Consider the following 6,000-nt stretch of genomic DNA (forward strand, 5'->3'; position numbering starts at 1 on the left):
TGCTTCCCCTGCACGAGACTAAGCATTGTCTCCCACTTTCATGAGGCTAAGCCCTGCCTCCTCTTGCATGAGACTAAGCATTGTATCCCATCTTGCATAAGGCTAAGCCCTGCTTCCTCCTTGCATGAGACTAAGCATTGTCTCCCATTTCGCATGAGGCTAAGCATTGCCTCCCTAATTGCATAAGGCTAAGCTCTGCCTTTCTTTTCATAACACCAAATGCTATGCTACTTGAAATCTAGCATTATTTTCTATTTTTCTCGGGGCTAAGATCTGCCCCTGATCTTACACAAGACTAAGCTCTGTCTTGTTTCGCTTTGCATATGACCAAACATCATGTCTTTGCATCTCATAGGCTGAAACAATGCCATTCTATCCAAAGGCATCATAGTCCGAAGGCATCATCCTCATAGCCAGAAGACACCATGCCATGGCCTGAGGATCTCTCAATATTGCACATTATTATTCAAAGGCGTCATAGTTCAGAGGCACCATTTTCATGGCCCGAGAACATCATTTCATGGCCTGCGAATCCCTTATCACACAATTCATGGCCCAGGACATTATGGTCTAAGGACATCATCCCCATCGTCCAAAGACATCTTTCATGGTCCAAAGGGAATTTGCATCATGTTTAAATTATCGCAATATACACCTGCATGCATTGTATTTAAGTTTTGCAGGTAATCCAGGAGGTAACCGTTCTCCCAACGGGAGCAATCTTCGCTCCAGTTTCCGTTCAATATTCACACCCTGTAACTACCTCAAATACAGCCAACCACCATCCATTACCCATTTCCACTTGTTGACCGTTCAAATACCCATAACCATTCCAAGGTACATTCATTCACAACTCCGATGTCGTCCTATCTAGAAGAACCTGTCTATTCCTACAACAACTCCATCGACTCAGTTCACCGCTGGATCCAGAACTACACACGGCCTGATTCCTGTAAAACCAGGGATATGTAGGCAACTCAAAAATCGGAGTTCGGCCTCCATTTTTCAAATCACCCCATTTGGTCAAAATCGGTCATCATTTCTTTACCCGACAACTCTTTCATAATTCCCGAGTAAAGAGGGGCAGCTGTTGATACCCAATTCTTTCCTCATATTTTTAAAATATATATATACTTTCAAAATAGTATATTTGCATTATCATTTAGTTGATAAACCTATACAAGCTCTTTTTTTTCATAATTTTCCATAATTTTTAAAGGCTTTAAATCAATTTTTTTCTGTATTTTATTGTATAAATATCCAATAATTATCCTTCAAATTATTATTATGATGATTTAATCATCCAAACTTATTATTTACACCAACATGTATGTTTTTAAATATTTTACTGCATTTTTTATAATTATATTTGCATTTTTAGGCTAATTACACATTTTTGCAATAATAGCCCATATTCATGTATAATTATATTATTTATGCAAAAAATAACTTTTTATATTTTTATAATTTAAGTTATTATTTTTAATCATTTTAGTGCACAAATAATATTTTGTTATGTATTAATTACTTTTATAAATTATTTATTTTATTAAATATTGGGTATTTAAAAACTAACCTAAAATCCTACCTATTTTCGGACCAATTACTGGCCCAAAATCTAATACCCTAGACCAAAAAACCCCAAGCCCAAACCAAATTAACCCAACCCCTAACCCGGTCGCGACCCGTTTCTAATAACCCGACCCAACTACCCTTTAATCGTGGTCGTTGATCTCTGAGATCAACGGCCCATATCAAACCCTCCCCTATAAACTAACCCAAACCCCAACCCTAATTCCATTCTCCCCCGTCCGCTGCCCTAATATCCCTCACCTCCCTTCTCCCTCCTAAGAACCCTAGCCCCCCTAAATCCTCTTATAATCCCGTCTAATATGGGATTCTATGGCTACTACTTGCCATATATGACCTCCTTTGGGTATTGGTTACTCTCCTATACTGCTTGCCTAAACATGGCAAGCAGATCTCCACAAGATCGAACCAAAATAGGTTCAAATCACTGATCTTTCTGCTATTCTGTCTATGTTCATCCTTTGTTCTATTGTGAGTACGAATATTTGTGCATTTTTGTTGATTCTTATTTTTTCTAAAAAAACTAGGGTTTACAGATCTCTTCAAATTGGTTCGATTCTCTAATTTTGAGTATTATTTGTGTCTATATTAGTCCTATGCTACCGTTTCTGTGTATATTCTGTTGATATTTATTTTTTCTAAAAATATTAGGGTTTACCGGCTTATTCTCCTAATTTCATTTTAAATTGATTTATGTGTTCTTCTTTCCTTTTAAGGTCTGATTGTTTGTATTTCCTTACTTATGTGCTAATTTTTACCACTATATAAACCCATTCCCTTTCCCCTTTTTGGAGAGACAAAAAAGTCACTAAAACTCTCACTAAAAATTGAGGTTTCTACTCTGTATTTTGCTTACTATTCTGTTTTGTTTGGCTCTTGGCCGACTGAAAGCCAAGGCCACTAGATTTCTACTTTTCTGACCATTTCTTGGGTGTGAGCACTGCCCTGGGTTCTTGAAACCCTTGGAAACTTGACACATTTGAGACTCTAGGTCCTTACTATTGTTCTTTTCTTGTTTATTAAATAATCACCGGTTAGTTTCTAAAACCTCGCAATATTTATTCTCTTATGTTAGCATGTTCTTTGAAACTGCACGACTTAATGTATTCCCTTGACTCTCTTTATGTGTGATTCTGCCTATAATTGCTAGCCTAATAATGTCTTTGCACCTAACTTAGTTAATTTAGACAGAATGAAGCATGTTTAGTTTGGTATTGTTGATAATTCGAATGTTCTGCCTTGATTATATGGTTTAATCCATGTTCTCGGCCTAATTCTGAACTTCTAGTGATTAATTGATGTTATTAGCATGCCTTAACTTGTTTAAGACCTTTACTCTAAGTGTAGTATGCTCCTATGACTATGGTTGCCACTTTATGTGTTCTTGCCATGTCCAATTCTGCACCTCTAACAACCTGTTATCCTTTAAACTAATCCTCCTAGACTGATACCCTCTATGATATCTAATCTTGTTTGTATTATACTGTGTAATCCTGAGTTTGGTATAATCTAATCCTTTAAGTTCTACACTAGTTGCATTACTTGGTTTTACTATTCTAATGCCCTTGCCTATTGACTTTGCAATCCCAGGCTCTTTGTTTCTTATCATATGACACCCTGCCCAATGTGTTAGTTTGCTTCTTGAGTTCATTATATGATTATCTTCTAGTGTTTGCAAATGCTTTTCCAAACCTATTACTATTTTTCATTGATTGTTTCTTGTTATGAGTCTAATTCTGGGCCGGCTGAAAGCCAAGGCCCCTCTCCCCTAAATCTTCTCTATCAACCTCCCTAGTGTGAGCACTACTCGGGGTCCATTTTGAGATCCTTGTGAACTCTGACACACTTGGGTCTAAAGGTTCTTTGGGCCACTTTGTCCTAATTGTTCAAATCTGCCCCTCTTTTTCACCTACTGAATAAACCAATTGGCTTGTGTAAATGACTGTTGATCAGCTCTGGCTACTGGGTTTTGGCTATTTTGTGTAAATGAAGATAGTTTTTCTGGGTTTGATTGGCTATGACTTCTGGGCTGTGGTGAAGCCTGTTAGATATGTAATTGAAGGCCTGGCTGGGCTGGGTATACTTTGGGCCTGTCTTAGGCCCACTATAGGTATTTTGTAACTTTATAATTTATTTCATTCATTGGGCCTGTAATAATGTTGTAATAACAATTGGGGTGTTAGTAAAATTGGGAAAATGGGTATATTATAATGTTTGCTTGAAACGAGTAGAAATCCTGCCTATAGGTGTTTAATTTGCTCAAACATGTTCTGCTACCATGTGTTGTTAGATATCCTGCCTATAGGTGTTAATTTTCTCAAACATATTCTGCTCCTATGTATCGTTAGAAATTCTGCCTATATGGTAATACCACTCGCCTTAATGTGTTAATATTGAACTTTCGAACACTGTTTCATTTCTTAACTCTGCCGCTATTAGAAAGCATATCTATAGGATCAAACTAGGTAATTCTGAGTATTTTCAATAGTTATCACTGCGAACTACTACGCAAATCACCTAGAAATCATATCTATAGGTTTAACCTTGTAATCTGTAATTTCAACAATCAACTCGCAATACCAGATTTCCTAAAATGTGTACTTGTTCAGAAATCACGTCTATAAAGGTAGCATCTTGCATCTGAAACTGCCTGCATGTTCGAATCCCAAGGTCACATAGAAACCATGTCTATAGGGCCTAATGGCTTTAATTTTGCCTCAATCCTGAAATTGTCTAACGTTTAATGTGAAAATTTGTTCGCGTGCATTTATTGTCTAAGTGTGGAGGCTAACTTGAGCCCTTAATTGCTTTTACATGAAGTCCAACTTATTTTGTATGTCGCCTAGTTTTATCATTTCTGAGCAGCCTAAGCTAAGTCTAGAAACCATCCAAAATAGAGGTCCAAACTCCTCCTGGGCCATAGGCATGGAACGGGTAGTGCACGCATAGGGCACGATTTAGAATCAACTAGTGCGCTTTAGGTAAAAACTTAAAGATAGTAATCGGGTAGCAGGAGATGATAGTCTGTACCTGCTGAATAATACGAGTAACACCCCACCTCGAGGGAGTTACGAAGTATTATTTATGTTGCACGGGGTGATCCTTTAGGCTAAAAAACTTAGGACCCCCCCATCTTGTCTTTAAACCAATTATCTGTGTTTACTCAAGGACTTTCTAATAATTAATTTTTTTCAAACTTCTTGTTTTTCTCTCTGACTATTTGACTAATTCATATAATTCAAGTTCAGCCGGAACCCATAATTGTGGACCTCGAAGAGTGCCTAACACCTTTTCTTCGAGGTAATTTGAGCCCTTACCCGATCTTTGGTGACGCAAACTGGTTAAAACAGAGTTATTTGCAAATAGGTTCCCTAACGCACCTCAAACCCGTTAGGTGGCGACTCTCTCTTTTAACACCTTCCTTTAAAAGAGTTATCACCTGTTGAAACCCGATTTCACGAGAAAGAGGGGTGCGGCAACCGTGTCCTTAAGGACAAGCAGATGGGGGTCATCATACTAACGCTCCCTGATACTATCATAAAGAGAAGACTGAGAGACCACACAAGCCAATACTCAACTCATCTCAGAAGCATCCAATCTAACAAACTGGCTGGCTAAGGCCTGAACATCCAATGCCAATGGCCTCTCTGCTGCTAGAAGATATGCTAAGCTCCCCAAACTCTCCGCCCGGCGACTCAAGGCATCGGCCACCATATTAGCCTTCCCGGGATGGTACAAAATGGTGATATCACAGTCCTTAAGAATCTCCAACCACCTCCGCTGACGCAAGTTAAGATCCTTCTGTTTGAACAGATGCTGCAAACTCCGGTGATCAATGTAAATCTCACAATGGACACCGTACAAATAGTGCCACCAAATCTTCAAGGCATGAACAATAGCTGCTAACTCAAGGTTGTGGATAGGATAGTTCTTTTCATGGGGCTTTAACTGGCGCGAAGCATAAGCAATCACTCTACCTTCCTGCATCTGAACACACCCAATACTGATCCGAGAAGCATCACAATACACTGTGTAAGAACCAAAAGTTGATGGTAGAACTAGAATTGGAGTCGTGGTCAAAGCAGTCTTGAGCTTCTGAAAGCTCTCCTCGCACTCATACGACCACCTGAAAGGAGCACCCTTTTGGGTCAATTTGGTCAAGAGCGATGCGATAGATGAGAAACCCTCTACAAAACGACGGTAATAACTAGCCAAACCAAGAAAACTCCGAATCTCCATGGCTGAGGATGGTCTGGGCCAACTCCGAACCGCCTCTATCTTCTTTGGGTCTACCTGAATACCCTCACTTAAGGGTGGCATGTGGCCGAGCCCGGTCCTAAGTGGGCTTTGCGGGCCCAGTCCTAAGTGGGCCGGTCCTAAGCGAACTCGGGCTTCGCGGGCTTCTTGTTA

This window comes from Nicotiana tabacum, chromosome 23, assembly GCF_000715075.1.
Source record: "Nicotiana tabacum cultivar K326 chromosome 23, ASM71507v2, whole genome shotgun sequence".
In the NCBI taxonomy this organism is placed as follows: Eukaryota; Viridiplantae; Streptophyta; class Magnoliopsida; order Solanales; family Solanaceae; genus Nicotiana; species Nicotiana tabacum.